Consider the following 20,265-nt stretch of genomic DNA (forward strand, 5'->3'; position numbering starts at 1 on the left):
GCATTGCTGTTCAATATCTGGCAACATAAATTAAAATAATTTCTGCAAATAGCATAAATACCAGTAATTTAAATTTTCAATAACAAAAATTTTATTTTATCCATTCCGTTTAATAAGTTAATTTGTGACTTGTACATTCACTCGAAAATAACCCGAAATTCCATCAATACCAAAAAAAAAAATCTGATGTGGTCAGCACATAACCGACCGCATTGTGTATTGTCTAGTTAAATGAAAGTGTTACAGAATATTATAAAATTGTCTGTTAAATACTTCTTTCCAATTTTTAGGACATTAGTAAGCCTATAGTTAACATACTTAGAAAAATGTAAATTTGGCTCTTAGTAGAGTTTCGCTTTGTACTACCCGAATTCCCTGAAATGCTCGCCAGTTAGTTACGGTAACAACCAGAACTCAAATATCAAATTTCAAGAAATTCCATCAATTTGTTCTGTGGATATGGTGAAAAATGTAAAATCGGCCCGCAAATCAGTTCTCGAGCCCTGATCTTTCCAAAAAAAGTTCTATGTTCATTGCTTTAATATGAGGAATTCATATATTAAATTTCAATGAAATCGATTGATTATTTCTCTTTATATACACAAAAGTGTATGTTTGGTCCGTAGTAAACGTCTAGTTGCCGATGCCTGATCTTTCCAAAAAATTTACATGTTCATTGTTTTAATACGGGGAATTCACATATTAAATTTCAATGAAATCGGTTGATTATTTCTCTTTATATACACAAAAATGTATATTTGGCCCGTAGTAAACGTCTAGTTGCCGATGCCTGATTTCTTCCAAAACGTACGAATTTTTGCGGACGGTCGTGCTGAGCTTATATATAAAATTTCAAGTAAATCGGTTGAATATTTTCTTCAAAATGTTCAAAAATGTAAAATAGGCCCGCTAAAAAGTGCAGTTCCCGAGGCCTGATATATACCAAAAGTTGATCGATCCGTGCCATGGTGGAAACAAACTTACATATAAAATTTCATCAAAATCGGTTCAGCCGAACTTGAGATACACGCGTGCACACACAGACCGACAGACCGACAGACCGACAGACGGACAGACCGACAGACTGACAGACCGACAGGTTGCTAAAAATAGTTTATTTACACTTCCCTACTATGGAGAAATGTGTTTCCATCGAAAACTCGATATGCAAAATTTGTTGCCATCACATAACCTACCTATTGTTTACACAATACGGTTTGTAAAAATTGTGAAAATATTTATTTACGTGTTCAAATTTTCGTTTAGCCTTAACTACAACTCATTTAAAATTGCAACGCATACAATAATGCAGAAATTATTTTAAATGTTGATGTTACCATACTCAATCAAAATTTTGACCACCGAAATTTAGTTGAAATTGAAATTTATTAAACGTGCAAACAATTTATTTGTACATTGCACAGTTTTTAAATATTTTTCCAATTTTACATTGAATTTTATTTGGTTTACTCAAAAATTGTAGAAGCTGAAACGTTTAGTTAAAAGATTTTTCACTGCATTTGGTTAGAAACCTGTTTGGCTAAAAAAACCAGCATCACTTATGATGATATTGATAATAATGATTTCTTTATTGTGCCGCCATTCCTTAGATTAATTTCTACTTTCATATTATGTAAAAGATATAATTGATGACATACATGACAAACACATAAATCAAAACTTTAATCCTTTTAATATTTACAATTTTTTTCATAATTAACAACAAAAATGATAAAAAATTTGGTCCTTGAATGTAATAATTAATCAATCAACCGTTATACTTCACACATGCTCGTTCCCAATAATATTATTTTTTTTTTAATGTTTGATATTTTCGAAGCTTTGTGGAAATCTGTTAAAGCAATATGCCACAATTGATATGATGTGATTTTTGTCACATTTTGGATGCAATATTCTCAATTTTTTCAAATTACCATTACAATAACTGAAATGTCCCCTATATTTTTAATCAATTGGTTCATTGACATTAATTTAAAATTTCTATATATAAAAATGTATCAAAGATTTTATTTAGTAAATAATTATTTGAACAATCTTTTATTTACAAATAATTTATTAGTATTTACTAAATTTGCAGTTTTTTTAATTTGTACATTTTTTGTTACAAAAATGATATCTTAAAATCTTAGAACATTGACACTAATTTTACTGTACAATAAAGTTGGGTCAAACCAATGGTTTGTATTGTAGCACTTTTCCCTTCAACAAGTGAAAATTCTGCTTTTAAATACAGTCTATGTATAGCTATCAAACTATTAAAATTATTTTCATTCATATACAAAACTATTTCTAGAATTGCATATATTTAGGATGACGCATATATGCAGTGTTTGAAATAAAGCAAAAATTAATATAAAAAGGGGTTAACATAATGCTCGATTTTAAGGGTTAATTGTGTGAGTTAAGAGAAATAATTATATTTTTTAATTTCATGGAATTTACCGTTAGCTTTTTGCGTTTATAAAAATTTGAAAAAGCTTGCTGTTTCGGAAATATGGGATGTCAAAAATTCAAATTTTACGAATTTCAAGAGGTGATAACTTGAGAGGGGGTGGAGATGGAAAAAAATTTTCTTCTAACAAAATGAACTATTTGTTAATGTCTAAAAGCTCTTAAAATTTCAAGCTTCTACAGGCTGGGGTCTAGAAGAAAAATGACATCAAAAATTTGGAAAAAAAGGACTTTAGATAACGGTAAATTTGAACGGCCATTTTGTTTTTCTAAAGTTTAACTATAGTATATCGCGCTAGGGGAAGCAAGCCACTGCCTTTCTGCGTTTGCAAAATTTCAAAAATGCTTATGGTTTCATTGCAACAAATATTTAAAAAAGGCCATTTTTAGGGTTTTGGGGGGATATAACTTCTAGAGGGGGGGAGATAGGTAAAAATTTTGTTCCACGGAAATAAGTTTCTAGTAAAGATCTATGTACGTATGAAATTTCAGCTTTCTATCTTAAAGGGTTTAGAAGTTTTGTAAACAAAAAAAGTGTCCACGGACGGACGGACGGACGGACAGAGTGAAACTAATAAGCACTTTTTTCAAAAATTTTTTTGGAAAAGTGCTAAAAAGAAAGAATTGATTGCACCAACTTTGTGATCCTCTATGAATACTTTAATAAGTTTTATAAAAATTATCAAAATAATTAATTTAGTTTTGATTACTTTTCCCTTTTAGAATTGTAGCCTTTTTACTGACCCATTTATTCCTCAGTTCATATTCAATCCCTCTAAAATTCGTAAACTATGAAAATTTTGTAACCAAAATTATTTATGATTTTTGTCTAAATTATCTCTAAGAATAATGTAAATTTTGAGCTGGAATTTGGTTAATTCTAGTCTAAAGACCTTTATATTTTAACTTGAATTTAATTATAGGAAAAATATTAAAACTCATAAATTTTTTTCGTTCTTAATTGGCTAAAAATAGATGAGTGCAAGATAAAAACTAATACAATTTCCATTTCCTTTATTGAATTTTGTTTAAATATTAAAATTGCATTTTTTTTTAAACTAAATTCATTAAACTGACAAAAAAAAACACATTTTAATTAATGATGTGGTACAACACTACGTGAGCTGTGCCGCATCTCAAGAATGTAGTCTTTACTTAATTTAATAATCGTATATTACCAAGAATTGAATTTTCATTAAAAGAAAGTCTTTAAATTATTTTTTATTTTTAAAAAATATTTTCTTTTTAACATTCTTTTATTATAAAAAATTAACACACGCGAAAAAATTATTTTTTTTTATTTCTTTCTCATAAAAAAATTGTGTTTTAAGTTTTACAATTCTTTTGCTTTCCCGCTATTGTTTTTCTATTCTTTTTTCCTTGTTTTTATTAAAAAATTGAAAATAAGTGGAAAATGAAAAACACTTTGGGAAAAATGAGAATAAAAAAAAGCGAACGAAAAAAATAACATAATTTTTTAATTTTTTTTCTTTTTTTTTGAATTTGCAACTGTGAACTCTTTAGAAAAGAAAATAAACTTGAAAATAACACGACGGAGAAAAAGAAAACTTTAAATGAATGTGCAACCCTAACTGTTCAAAGTTTATTTGTTCATTTTTATAATTTTTACTTTTTGTTATTTCGTTTTTTTTCTCAAGGAAAATAAAAGAAAATAGGGTAAAATATACCGAACATAGTGGTACGTGATTCGACTTTTCTTATAAGAAAATTTTCTAAAGGATAGTTTACAACTTTTTGAACGAAAAATTTTTAGAGGTTTTTTGTTTTTAGTATTTTAAATTTTAAGTTTACATTTAAAGTACTTCAACACCAAAAAAAAAACTACATCAAGTTTAAAGGTTATGCTTATGTCAATACTTAATTAAAAAATGAGGGAAAACAGTACACCAATTTCCTTATGTAAGAAAAATTTAAGTATTTAATTGTATAGAATGTGCTGTTTCTCAATTTATACCTTGAAAACTTGAACACTTTCATAAAACGGAACATAGAGATAAAGCCGTTAATATGCTGAAATGCATTTTAAAATTCAAGTGGAAAAATGTTGTAGAGAAATTTCAGTTCTGGCAATGTTTTACTGCATATAATTTTCAAATTTAATATCAGACTAAATTTTAACTTACATCAAGATTTGAGAAAAACATAATTCAGCTTAAAGTAAAATAAAATTTTTACAAAATGGTTTTTTATTAATTTTAAATACCCTAGTATAAGGAAGGGTATTCCTTATTCCATTCCGTACTTCCCATTTCCTTCATGTGCATGCTGTGTAAATGTTGTGGATTCGTGATTCAAATAATCTTTTAAAAATTCTATCACATTTAGAAATCTAATCAAGAATGCTTTAATATTTATTGTAAAAAAAATTTCAGGAATTTTTTAGCACAAAATTCTGTTAAGCTACAAATTTTTATGTATACCTACAGGAAATATTTAGGAAATTGTTACTTTTATATACAATGTCTTTTAGAAAAATCTGTCGAACGTAATCCAAGCTTTAAAAATTTTAGTGTAATATTTTTGTAGATATTGGTCTGTTGTGAAAACCTATAAATTAATTTACTCAATTTTTAAGACATTCTAAGAATAGCTTTTTTTTGAAATAGCTTTTCAAAAAATATCTTCAGTATATTATTTTTAGCAAATTAGAATAAGATTTATTGACAAATGATAAATATTTCACTAACTTCTAAAACCATTACTTATTTCCTATAGTTAATATGGGAATAATAAAATTATTAAAGAAATTGGTTTCCACTTTAAAATAAAAAAATTTACAACTTTGCTAGAAATTGTAGAAGAAAAAAGAATTGGGGTTCTTAATTGTCAGATACCCCAATTTAGACATAGGCAAGTTATTTGTAGAAATTTTGCATGGAAAAATTTTGGTTCAACCAAATTTCGGTGTTGACGAATTAAATAACTTAGGCGAGTGGTTTACTTCGGAGGATAGTCAATTTGGCAGATTTTACCATTTAAAATTATTTCTTCAGTGTGGAAGTATGCTTTTATATTAACATGAAGCACAAGAAATTCAAGTAAAATAGTCTTCTATATTTATCTTTTTTCAAGAGTTAAATTACAGTTATTTTTAATTGTTAGAGAAACACCATATGAAATTCGGTCCGAAAGTAATATTTTTCTTGTTTAAAATAATATTATAAAAAATGCAAGTTTTTATGCAAACTCTCAGTTAATATTTTTCAAACTAAACACTTTTTATTTTCGCAAATGTTACATTAAAAATTTTAATGGAAAACTTTTAAAATTTTAAGAATTATTTAAGAAAATATTCAAAATCTAAAAAATGCACTGAATGATAAATGCTGTAAATGATGCTTCAAAATTCATTCGTTCACATATAAAAGCAAAGCTTGAATATATCAAATCTATTTTTATTTCACTTCTTCCACACTTACAATCTTACATACATGGCATGGCAAGTTTTTTTTTTTTTATTGTGATGAATGCTATTTTGCTACTATGCTATTTTATGTCAGTTGCATAATAATTTTCTGCAACTTTTAGTTTCGTAAATATTTTTCTATATTTTTTTTAAAACACACCTCCATAATCTTTTTTAACTTATTTTAAATCCCCCTGCAGTGCATTAAATCGTGAAAAAGTATAGAGAAAAAAATTTATGCATTTTTTAAAAAAAAAAAATATTTTTATTTAAACCGAAAAACTGTTAAATAAATCGTAATGGTGGCATACTTGTGCATACACGTTTTTGCTCTTATTCGAGAAGAGGATCACAATCTTACAACGTCTATTTAAAAAAAATTGTAATATTTATGTGTATGGTTGTATATGAAATCGATATGCAGGCACTATTTATTATAGTGAAAATCTTTTAAAAATAATGGATAATTGAATCGCAAACAAGGTGTCATAAGCGAATTACTTAAAAATGTGTATAAAAAATGGATCAAAATTAATAAAAAAATGGACATACAAATTCATTTGGAGAAAACCGTAAGAATATTTTTATTCTACTATTTTGTTTTATTTGTAGTTTCTAAACTTCTATTAAAAATAAGTTAGAATCTAGACTAGGCTGAGATTTTCTCCTAAAATGTAATTTATTTCTGCGAAATTACGATTTTTATTGGTTCTTAACAAATATTATAATGTACTGAACACACACTTACACTAAAGACAACAAATTCTTTTAACTAATTTGCCCATTGAATCTTTGATCAAACTTATTAATTTAAATATGTTTGCAAAAAATAATATGGCGTTACCTTTACTTATGAATCAAATTTCATTTTAATTTTTCTGGCTTTCTAACACATATTTTATAGAGCTGTCTCGGTTCATACACAATTTCATATTTCATATTAAATTAATTAACGTATAATATTTTTACACATTATTTCGTATATAGAGAATTTAACTATTTTTTTCCTCATTTACAATCATTTTTATTAAATTTAAAATTTAGAAGTTGTGTAAAATATTAAAAAATTGCTTTTGGAGGGTTCAATTATAATATTTATATTTACTTATGGTAATTTAAAAAATAAGATTTGAATACACTTAGGTTGCGATAATAATTAATATTTTCTTCAAGTGAACTTATAATACTTAGAATGAAGCCTTATAAAATAAAATTTTGAAATATTTATAAACTTTTAAAGATAAATATCTTTTAACATATTTAAAGGGTTTTATTCTAATATGCCTAAAAAGTCTGCAGTGGCACAAGGCTTTTGAAAGAACGAACAACACTTGAACAAATTAAAAATCAATACTGTTGGAAAATTTGAACTAATTGGAAAATTTATAATATAAGAAAGCACAAGACAATACGTATTTGATTCACATTTAAATTCAACAACTTACAAAAACTATAAATAGGGCGCTAGATCAGCTAAAACCGCTTTTATGTTATATACATATACACATGCATACATAAATATTAATATCTGTTATAAATACAATAAAAGAAAATATTGAACAAAATTATTTTTAAGAAAACACTAGAAAAGTTTACAAGTTTTTGTTTCAAAACTTTCTCAAATATTTTCTATTGTGTTTGTTTTTTCATAAAATTGATTAAAATTTTCTTAATAAAATAAAGACTGTACTAATCTCAATTTCTGTATTAAATTCTAAGAAAGAGAGAGAGAAAGACAGAAAATCTCTTTAAGTATATCTCTGCAAGTCTGTATTTAGTATTATTATTATTGTAGCATTAAATTTCAATGGCTTTTGTATTTGTCTGTAAAAGTGTGAAAATCTTACACAAACTTGAAAAATAAAAGTACTTGTGTTATTAGTTGATGCGTAAAGGAACGGAAAAAGGAAAAAACTTTCATAACAAGAAGAAAAAATTAAATAAAACGTACTTATAATTTTAAAAGCTTTTTGAAAAACGATCCCTTGTAAGGTAATAATGTTCTACATATACATTTGTATATGTATGCACATAATATACATACATATATGCCATATTAATATCAGCAAGTATTAAAAATAATCGAATATCGAATTGAGTTTTTTCAATTAAACCCAACGATTCATTTGAATGCATGAAATATTTTAAATTTAATATTAAAAAAAAAACAAATTAACCAAAAATTGTACAACGAATTTTCAAAAATAATTGTAATTTAATTAATAGTGTCGGATATGATGCATAAAATATTTAAATGTCTATGTACATTTGGAAATAGGTTTTTTGAGCACTTAGCATTATAGCACTTAGAATCTCAAACCTAGAATTGCCATTTTCACTATCTAAACCTAAATAAACGTGAAACGCCACATAACTTTTAAATAAACGTGAAACGCCACAACAGCAACAATCAGATTTGTGACTTAAATTTCTGTTACCAAAAATGTCGTATATTGAGGACCTAGTGTAATTGTAATTTGTAATAAAAAGGAATTAATTATGTTATTTTACTTCTTTTATAGAAAAATAAGATAAGCCTACAACTCTAAAAGAACTTCTGTCTGAAATATTACTAATTTTAAGAGACAACGAAAAGCTAAGAGGGGAAGAAGATAGTTCAAACAGAAAAATAACGGCATTTCTTTTTCATCATTGTGACATATGCCTATGTCCCATAAGATAAAAGACTTTAAAACATATTAGTGAATAATTTCCTTAATGGTTATTATTTAAAAGTATATCCGTACCTTGTGTCGAACAAGAACAAATAGCGATTAAAATTAAACGTTTCATTAAGGAATCAATTTATATATCCCGAAAAAAAATTATTTGTGCACGAAAATTTCAACTATAAAAAGATTTTAATTTTTTAAAAACTGGCGCTTGATTATTTGAAAATAATAGAATAAGTCAACACAAACTTTTCCAAAAATTTGAAATATTTTTACCGACCGCATTGTGTATACAATAAGGTAGGTGATGTGATGGCAACAAATTTTGCATATCGAATTTTCGGGGGCAACACACTTCTTCATGTTAAGGAAATGTAAATAAACTACTTTTAGCAAACTGTCGGTCTGTGTGTACGCGCCCAAGCTCGGCTGAATCAATTTTGATGAAATTTTATATGTAATTTTTTTTGACTATGGCACGATTGATCAAATTTTGGTATATATCAGGTTTCGGAAACCGAACCTTTTAAAGGGCCTGTTTTACATTTATGATCATTTTGAAGAAAATACTCAACAGATTTACTTAAAACTTCATTCGAATGTACGCGAAAACTGCTAAAATTTGTAAGAGAACAGGTGTCAGCAACTGGACGTTTATTACGGGCCAAATCTACATTTTTGCGTATATAAAGAGAAATAATCAACCGATTTCATTGAAAATTAATATTTAAATTCGAGGTATTAATTAAAACAATGAATCTATTAATTTTTTGGAAAAATCAGGGCTCGGGAACCGGTTTTACGTTTTTTACCATATCTACGGAATGAATTGATTTCTTGAAATTTAATATTTGAGCTCTGGTTATTACCAGAAGTTAATGACGAATTTTTCGTGTAATGCTGAGCTCACAAAATGAAACTATACCAGGAGCCAAATTCACATTTTTCTAGATATGTTAACTACAAGCTTATTAGTGTCCTTAAAATTGTAAAGAAGTGTTTAAAACTAATTTTCGTTATCTTCTGGAATACTTTTAATAATCTAGAGAATATAGACGACGGTCGGTTATGTTCTGATCACAGATTTTTTTATTTATTCCAAAAGTTTATAATAAACAAAAATAAAATAAAAAGAAGAAAAAGTAAGTTAGATTTTTTTAAAAACTTGAAGTTCTATTTTTACTTTTATTTTTCTATTTTTATTTATTGACGCGATTTTAATTAAAAGTGTAAGACGAAAAGGTAGAAAGGCAAACAAAGGAAGAAAAACTTTTTTAAACACATATGAAAAACTTTACTAATAAAAATTATAGAGTTTTGAAAAAGTCTGGGAATTGAAATGCAAGACGAGATTTTACCCAACTTCAGTATTTTGCTCTTTGTAAATCTACGTAGTTATACGTCTATGCTTATGTGAAAATTCAATAAAAAAATCAAAACAGTGTAAAATTATAGGTTTATAATCAATTGCTTCAATAAGGTTTAATATTTCTAAAACTTATTGAACTGCGGTTTTCTGGTAGAAGCCATTGCAAACATAAATTCGTTTTGTCCTGAAATTTTAAAATATATCCAAAACGGTTTGGAATGTTTATTACACTATAGTGCCTAGTCCTATCAGTAAGTATATAATTTCAACGTACAAATTTCATAATTTTTTAAATTAAGATTAATTGGGAGATTATTTAAAAATTAATTTTACAACTTATGTAATTTCATGTAATTTCAAAAATTATCACTTCTAATGTCATTTTTTGTCTTTTTTCCAAATTTTTCTACTCTATTTTTCTTTTATTTTAGCTCTCTAGTTTCTTAAATATAATTTTTCCTCTATTTTAAATTGTACATAATCACATAATAAGCGAAATAATTACTACTATTCATTAAGTTCATTATAAAAGTTAGTGTTAAAATAGATAAATTAAGTTGACAATCTATAAAAGTTTAAAAATATAATACGATAATATAAAAAAGTAGTCATCATGATTTTTGCCATCAAAAATTTCATAATTATTTTAATTAAAATTACACCACGAAACTATTTTTCCTCTTGAATGGAAAATGTAATTACGTTAACTATGTGAAATACGAAAAAAAATTCGTGTTATGAAAATTTTAGTTTTCTAAACTTTTGTAAAAAGTTTTACTTACGAGGTGTGTCTAAAAAATTTTATCCATTATTTGTGATTTGTAATTATATTCCAATAATATTAATGCAACCAAGGTTCTGAATTGGGTACAAAATCTTTGGACCTCATTTATCTCATGTTTTCTCCCATCGGTTGAGAATTGAGAAAATGAGTGAACGTCATAAATTCGTATACAATAAAACATCAAATTAGAAAAATATTACTGACTGACATTTCAATATTTTCCTTTGAAAAACAACGGGTTCAATTGATATATTATAACATTTTTCCAAACCCAATAAGAATTCTGATTCTGGCAGTGAGGAAAAAAATTAAGCCAAAAATTGACACAAGAATAAGATTATTCGCCTGACAATTACCTTAATTTAGTTTGTACTTAAATAAAATAATAACACTTTTTATTAATCTTTAACTGACAATCAGCGTATTCAACTTGCATTCAGCATATACCTCAACTCGCGATTAATAGCATATGACCCATTAAAAGTATTTAATAATAATTTACCTTGTATATTTAAATGTAGGTTGATATTAATATATAAGATGTTTTTTTTTGGAAATCAATCCAGGAAATTAAGTAATTTAAGGGAAAATTACTTTATCAAATTTATTTACTTATACACATACATATACATAATTTATTATAGTCTTCAATTTAACATGATTGCATGCATAGAGTTATTTATTAAATTATTCAATTTGTCATGGAATAACAGTAAAAAAATGCTATTTTTTTTTTAAAGGAAATTTTGTATTTATTTTTTTTTCTATTCAACTTATTTTTTTCTAGTTTAAAAACTTTGCATAATATATAAAAAATTTTCTTTTACTGTCTCATAGAATATGCTTATAGTTTTCTTCGAAATTGTGTTCATATACGTGCATAATATTGTAAAAGTATATCCTGCCTTATAAAAATAACTCAATAAGGAAGTTTTTCAGAGTTTTATTATTTCTGTATTAAAATATTGCTATCATAAATTTAAACTGTACTATTCATATACTTTTATATCTCAAAATTACAATCACACGGAAAAAAGAATTTTGATATAATTCAAGTAAAAGCTAGTGGTATAAATAAAAAATTCGTTGCTTTCTAATGTCTTAATTAAAATATTTTGTAATTCGTTTAATTTATCTGTTTTAATTTAGAATATAAATCTCCTTCTTTATTACATCTATAACATTCAAAACCTATTTGATTTGCTTAATTTAACAAAATTAGTCTATACCGGATTTGTTATTTGAAAACAGTGTATTTAGCCTTTGATTTTAACATATTTAGCCGTTTGTTTACACAAAACAAGCAAAAATTCATTCAATACTGTAAATCCAGAAGTTAGGTCTAAGGCTAAACACGGTTTGCTAAAACTACGACGGAAAGAAAGAGTGAACATCGAATGGCTTCTTGTTAATATAAAATATTGGTCTTCGAATAATTTATTTTAAACGTATATGCTCATTGTCCACACTCGATTACTTAGTGCAATCACAGAAAATTCAGTTATACATACAGTGTGGTAAAATATAATCCGTTATGAGGAATTCACAAATATCTGTATAATGTATTTCTAAAATCATACATATATGTATAAATATATGTAAGCACATTTATTAATTTAATATATGAAAACAATAAACATATGACGCGAATAATATAAGAAGGTTAAACTTCGCAAAATATCGGAAATTACAATGTATTTGAGTGCCATGGGCCCTCAATTGCATTGTATAGACAGACACGTTCTTATAACCTTGTTAAATATATATTTTATTACACGATTTCGTTATTGCGAAAAAAAGCAATAAAATAAAAGTGAGAACCAATTCATGCAGTAAAAGCATGCAATTAACTTTACCCTGATCTAATTTTTAAAAAGTAATAAATTTATTTTTTTATTTATTTATTTTCTTTCTTTAGCTTGCTTGTTATGTTATATGCATTTTTTATATCAAGGACGTTATGTTCCTATAGTAAACATGGAAATATCCTTTTTTCGTTTATATACGCGATGCAAGGAAAAATTTTAAATCAATCATAATTACATAAGGAAAAATAACTGTTTTTTTAATTAAAATTAATGTGTTTTTAAATTATTTTTTTTTTAAATTTTACATAGTGCGCGCAATTGAAATTATTGTATTGGAAAATTAATATATTCTGGCAATAAAATTTTATGATTTCAATAAATTACATTAATAAGCTGTTCTAAGCATAAATAAATAAATTTAACGTAAATTCCTGTCCAAAATCACCAGTGCGAAATATTTTGTTTTAAATAACTTAACTATTAATATGAATATTGAATTTTAATTTGATTTAAACTTAATTTTAGTGAAATTTAATATTTGTTGAGCAAAAATTTACTTACAGCCTTAGAACGTTAATAGTAACAATATTAAATTTATGATTTATTGATCTACTTCAGTTATTTTTGCGAATTTCCAAAAAAATATAGAAACAAAGCAAGAATTACTCAGTAATCAATTAAAAGTCAACATGTTCACAAAACGTCGGCTCAAAAAATAAAAACGACAATTGATAAAAAATGAATTTTTTTGTTTTTTATTTTTATTTAGAAATATTTTTTTTTTTAAATTACTTCAAAAGATAATCAAGGTAAAGTAATTACATTCTTTCAGCTTGTCATTCGTATATATTGATTAGCTATAGGCACTTGCGATTTTAATCTGTTGTACCTAAATATTTGTGTTCGTAATAAATATTTCAATTTTGATTTTCTAGAGTTCACCAAAATCATTCCCACGATATGGAACTCAAACATATTTTTATTTTGTAATTTTCCAGGACTCTTTGACTAAATTCCAAAACTTTAAAAAATTTTAGCTCATTAAAAGGAGCTTGAATAAAGCATACTGTAAGGCCCCTTTCATTGAATTTTCTTTCAAATGGCTAATACATTTCCAATTTAATTTTTTTATTTGAAGTTAAAATTAAGCAATAAAAATTTAATAAACCTTAGTTTTCGTGATAACAAGATAACACGATATAAGTTGAAAAAGTTTCTTTAAAGTTCTTTTTAATTTTTATAACTTTTTCATGTAGAAATTATTTAAAGTAAACGGAATATTGTTGGGCATTCCGTAATTGAAAAAAAAAACAAACGACAAAAGTTTAGTACTCCCCAAGTCCCTAAAATAAAACAATTAGATTTTGATCATTTCAATTAGTGTTTTGGAATGCAAACAAAATGAATTCTATCACCTTTTTTCAATGAAACTTTATGCGTATGAGGCCTAATTTCGAATTAGTTCGAAATTAGTGAGTTTTCTTCACTTATTCTTAAAAAAGTTTTGATATTATTTTTTAATTTTTTTATATCTCCCTTAACCCTTTTCACTCCAAGGCTGTTTTTCTTTTTATTCGACCAGCTCCACGCTGACAGATGAAGCACAGAGATAAGTTGTTTACGACGCGAACATATAACTTTGCGATAATAACTAGGTTTATTATGTAGCATCGATAAAATTTTTACATTTGACAGGTATTACACCATCTCGAGTATCACTTGACAGTGGAGCTAGTGAAACAAAATCAGTGTCGAGTGACACTCGACCTTGGAGTGGAAAGATTTAATTACATTCTTATATCCAATCAAGTTTCGATTCCTCTCTTCATTTTGTTTGCATTCTATTAATATTATTTCCAAAATAATTTTAATTCCATATTAAAAGAGAAAACGTGAAAATTATCGATTAGTGTCAATCAATATTTTCTATTTAAGGAAGAAAAAAAAAATAATTATAATTCTGACCTCATTAATTTAAACTTCTTCAATGTCATTACTTTTATTTAAAAAAAAAAGAAAACAAAAAACTGAAAATAACAAAATTATTCTTTTTTGTTTCTTTCACAATTAATTTCCGTTCTATTTACATAGAATTTGAATTTTTAATCAAGTGTAAATTTCTATTTTTGTTGTTTCTTTTTTCTTTTTATTAGAAAACTTTCCTATTATTTAAAATTTTTCCAAACAATATTGTCTCTACATTAGCTCTCTAGTAACATTTTTTAATTTTAGTTCATTTCCATGTTAATCATAACATACAAGGACTTTCTACTAATAATATTTCATTTAAGGATATTAGTAAAAGGGTTATTAAAAATAAGCTTATATTATAAAAAATATTGAAAATTGTCAATGAAATTTTCATTTAAATTACATGAAACCAACAACTTTTTTACAGCAAATAGAAAACCTTTTGTAATTTTATTTTGTAGCTCTTCTAACTATACAAATACAATTATGTATGCATGTACTTTCTTCTCAAATTGATCCTTTTAAATTTAGCGTTACTTAATATGATTGATGCCATATTTAATACGAAAATATGCGACGGCGACAACAAGGTGAAGCAATAAAAAAAATTTAAGAATATGAAAAAAAATAAAAGTATAGAAAAAAACCACGAAATTAACAAAATTAGCATTCTAATTAATTTTTAAAACTTTACTTGACTTACATTTCACTTGCATGAAACAAAAAGTTATTCTAAACTGGTGACATTTACTAGATCGTATAAGTACGAGTCTGCTGCACTTTAATTTGTTCCTAATAGTAAAATTTGTTCAAATATTATGCCATTTATTAAAAAAACAATATGATTGGCTTTAACTTAACCGAAACTATATGTTACACAATTTTAGTAATGTCAGTTATGCAACATTATTCTGTTACATTTGAATATTTTCTCAATCTTTTTTTAATATATTATATACATGTATGCTACGAGTATACATGCGAAGTTAACATTGAAACTACAATTTGTGTCAAGAATTTTCATTTATTTGTAATGGCAATTCAAACAAGTACTCTTGTGATTTATTTATATTGTAAAATTTCAATTGTTTTTTTTTTTTTGTACTATAACCTTATAAAATCCTTAAAATTTTAAACATAAAATTATTATAAATTCCTACATAATTGCAAGTATATTATGTTTCCATAAATTTAAATTAAATATACCTGAAAGGTATGCTATATTTGTGAACAAATGGAACAATAACAATACAAAAGTTTTGAATATAAAAACGTAAGAGGAAAATTTGATTTTGCTATGAAAAATAATTTCAAAATATTACGCTTGTTGGCTTTAATAAAGCTATGCTATCATACAGATCATTTATGAAGCAACAAAGAATTGAAGATTGCGAATAAAAGTAATTCACAGTACTCTCGCGAAGCGTTTTTCAGTAACAACAAAATATCTACCGTATTGAAAATTACATAAGATATTCATTAACAAAATCATTTGTTAAACTTCCACCACAATTACGCAGAGCAAAGTTTCATAAGTCTCATATTTGCGCATATTTTAGTACGATGCAAGATAACAATATTTCATTGTAGCGAAGGTGATGATGGGTCACTTTTCAAAAAAGACTCAATATTATCAAGTATCTAAGTTATTTTACCAAAAAAATTTTTAACTAATCGAATATCGAAAACAGGTGTTTTTACTGTTTATCTTAATTATTAAACTACATGCTTAGAATTCGTTAATCTTTCAGTCACATGTCCTTTGCTAATTTTTAACAAGAAATAATAATAATAATCCTTTTATTCTCATATCGTTTTATTTTCTTAGGTTGTTAGGTGCTCATTTTGTATGAACTTTTGTGATGTGTACTCATTTGAAATGAATTTTTATTGCAATTTCTTGTTTTTTTATTCATTTCTCTTTTTTTTCTAACGAACATTATGTGATTTTACTCACACTTCCATATTTTATTTAACGGTAGGTAACAGCACTCATGTGTCATATCCGTTTTTAAATTGAAAGGAGAAGTGATTCCATTTTTCTTTTTCTTTTTTATATAAAAAAAATAAATGAACAGGTATGCATAATAGAATGGACATTTTATATATATACATATATTAAATTAATAGAATATGTACATACATACATAAGTACGTTTGACAAGGAACCAAAATAAATTTTTATTTCTATAGAAAAAATTGAAATCATAAAGTGAATCGCATTTTCAATGGTATATCAAATGTTCTTTTATCAAAAATGTATAGGTCTACAGGTCCACTCTCTACAACTTTGTTAGCACCTACACACATGCAGCGAAGTGTTCATGCCTTTTAAGGTTGGAGGGACACGCAACATTTTTGATTTATTTCATAATCTTTTAAAAACTGTAGAATGAAATTAGAAGTATCTTCAATGCAACCCTAATGAATTTAGTCTCAGTGAAATATTTTTACTCAATGGGAACAAAACTTTTTGTAGTAAAACTAATTTTTCCTAAAAATTTTTTTTCATACAAATGCATACACAACACGAGTATACCTACGCCTTTATAGATTCTTTCTTTGTAAAAAAGGTTTTCTGTTGAAAATTCAAAAATTGTTTTATACAAAAAAATTATAAAAGTAATTTTCGAAAATAGGACCGCAAATGGTACTTCATAATTTGCACATATTGCCTCATTTTATAATTCACTTTTATTACATACCTAGGTAATTTATATACCTATTGCACCAAACTAAGTACATTAAAGTGAAAATATTCAAGAATTTTAGAGAACTATTGAAGCAAGTAGTAGAACAGTCCTATAAATTTAAAATTACTCAAGCATTTTTGAGACATTTAGATAAAAAAAAACGTATGTACATAATTTTGTTGAAAATTTTCCCTGAATTGATTCTATTGATTACCTTTTTTCTTTTATAATCTATTTTACGATATATTTTACTTTATTTTATACCTCAAAAAAATATTATATTTTAAGTGTCTATCTTCCTTTGTGCTTACTTAATTCGGCCTTCAATATATTGAAGAACATAGAATTATTTCTCTCAGGATTTTTAATATTGCGCAGAATTGATAATTTTTATATAGGGAAAATGGAAAATGAAGATATTCGATAGTTTATTAAAAAAATGTATACATGGTGTTTCGCAAAAGGTGGCAAATATCAGCAGTGATTCTTTACTCGATTTATAGCAAAAACTGTATGACCAATGTATTTTTTGCATGTTTTTACAACACATTGGACACGTTCACTATATGGAAGAACTATGAGAGATAGAAGCGATTTTATTTGGGTTGATTCTTAGCTCTCATTGTAACTTGTAGGACTTCGAAAAATTTCGAGTTTTTGAAAAAAAAAACTAAAAATTCTGAATCAAAAAACTACCACTCAAAGCTAATTGATTGTAAGATAAAATAAAAAGCAATCAATTGTCTGTTAAACAAGTGCTATAGATTGTTAATCTATAAAGCATGCTTTCGAAGTTATTAGCACTTATTGATGTATGGGCAGGAAAAATCTGGCACTTTTTTTTAAAAACAGATTTTAGCTCGAAAACGAGTACTACACCCCACACCCATATGTCTTTTGCTAAAAATTGAGAAAGACTCATCCCTACAAATATTTACCATTTTATACTAAACATCCTATATATATTGAACGTTATATATAAAAACGATATTTGAAGAATGTCAACATATTTTGTAGCAAAAATAGTTTTGTTCAAAATGTTTTCACATTAATTAGAAAAAATTGCATATTTTATTAAGAGTTTTTTATATTTGTGATGCCTAATAATGAAGAGAGAGGTAAAACGTCATGAAATATTAATGAATCGAAAATAATAAAATAGATAAAAGATATGGTTTTTGGGATAGTTCTCTTTCATTACCGACCGCATTGTACACAATGATGGCACTAAATTTTGAATGTCTAGTATTCAAAGGGAACGCACTTTTCCGTAGTAGGGAAGCGTAAATAAACAACTTTTGGAGAGATGTAGGTCTGTCGGCCTGTTTGTGAACGCGTGTATCTCAACTTCGGCCGAACGAATTTTAATGAAATTTTATATGTGATATATCGTGACCTGGACGTTTTTGCGGGCTAATTTTGCATTTTTGCGTATATAAAAAGAAATTATAAAGCAATTTTCTTGATATTATCTTTATATTCGGGGTATTAAAACAATGAATCTATAAATTTTTGGTAAGATCATGACACCGAACTGGGGTTCGATCTTATATTTTTCACGATATCTACGTAATTTCTTGAAATTTTATATTTGAGTTCTGAATGTTACCCAAACTAACAGGTGAATTTTGCAGAAAATTCGGGTTACACAAAGCGAATTTATACTAAGAGTCAAATTTACACTTTTCTAAGTATATTAACTTAAAACAATTGTTGCATATCGAGTTTTTGGTGGCAACGCACTTCGCCATGGTAAGAAAGTGTAAATAAACTATATTTTTAACAACCTGTCGGTCTCTCAGTCTGTTGCTCTGTTGGTCTGTGTGTGAACGCGTGTATATAAAGTTCGGCTGAACCGATTTTGACGAAACTTTATATGTAAGTTTGTTTCGACTATGACACGGATTGACCAATTTTTGGGATATATCAGGTCTCGGCAACCGGACCTTTTAACGGGCCTAATTTTACATTTTTTACCATATCTACGGAACGAATTGATGGAATTTCTTGAAATTTATTATTTGAGGTGTGTTTGTTACCAGAAATTACAGACGAACTTTACGTCTAATTCGGAGGGCAGAAAATGGAACTCTGCTAAGAGCCAAATTTACATTTTTCAGGTATGTTAACTAAAAGCTTATTACCGTCCTTAAAAGTGTAAAGAAGTGTTTAAAACACATTTTCATAATCTTCTGGAATACTTTTACCAATCTAGACAATAGACATTGCAGTCGGTTATGTGCTGACCACATCAGATTTTGTTGTTGTCTGCAAAGCAATAGGGAAATATTTTTATGAAGTTCACGTACAAGATTTGCAAGATATTATTTTTTATTTTACATTGTTTTTTATATTGGTTCCAGTAAGCAAAAAAACTTCAGGACGAGTTTCAAAATTTTCTTATCGTTTTTCTTATTTCCAGAAATTTAGAACTTTGAATAAAGTTTTAATAAGTTCAAAGCAGATCAAATTTTTTCCTTTTTCTTTTTATATAGTCCTATTTGAAGTCACAATATTAAAAAAATGGAAAAGATCAATAAAAATTTATTCAAAAATTTTTAAAATTTTCTAAAAAAAAAAATATTTCCAATAAATTTAAAGAAAAAAAATTGAAAATTTGAACTTTTATGAAGAAAATATAAAAATAAAAATTGCATTTTAAGTTTCCCAATTGAAATAAAATTTTACTAAAATTTCAAAGTTCAATTTGGTATTCTAGATAAAGTTAATATATGAGTATATTTAAATTTTCAAATAGAACGTGATATTCGTTTCCTTTTGTACGTTTTTTATGTGAGTACCTACTTTATTTATAAATTTATAAGCTTAAGTTAACTTATTTATGCATGTTAACGTTGTACACATACATATATGCAATTTATAATATATGTACGTTATGTGTATAAAATAAACTCCTTTGCCCAGGATTACATTCATTTCAAATTTATATTAAAAAAATTTTGTTGTTATTTGAAATAATTGCAGTCAAATAATTTTACTAACTTAGTCGGCACATAAATTTAGTTTTTTATTAATGCTATTAGCCATTTTGCAAAAACCAGATTAGTT

At 26.1% G+C, this 20,265-nt stretch overlaps 1 protein-coding gene across 1 annotated transcript in view; it reads left to right on the forward strand.

Moving 5' to 3' along the window:
- Positions 1-6,451: 6,451 nt before the first annotated feature.
- Positions 6,452-20,265, forward strand: part of LOC129606538 (atypical protein kinase C) — an 80,589-nt gene continuing 66,775 nt past the window's right edge. Inside the window, exon 1 of the mRNA XM_055516906.1 lies at positions 6,452-6,471. The gene's annotated coding sequence lies outside the window, so the exon portion shown is untranslated. The remainder of the gene's footprint in view (positions 6,472-20,265) is intronic.

Source organism: Condylostylus longicornis, unplaced genomic scaffold (genome assembly GCF_029603195.1).
Source record: "Condylostylus longicornis isolate FDR11 unplaced genomic scaffold, ASM2960319v2 ptg000018l, whole genome shotgun sequence".
In the NCBI taxonomy this organism is placed as follows: Eukaryota; Metazoa; Arthropoda; class Insecta; order Diptera; family Dolichopodidae; genus Condylostylus; species Condylostylus longicornis.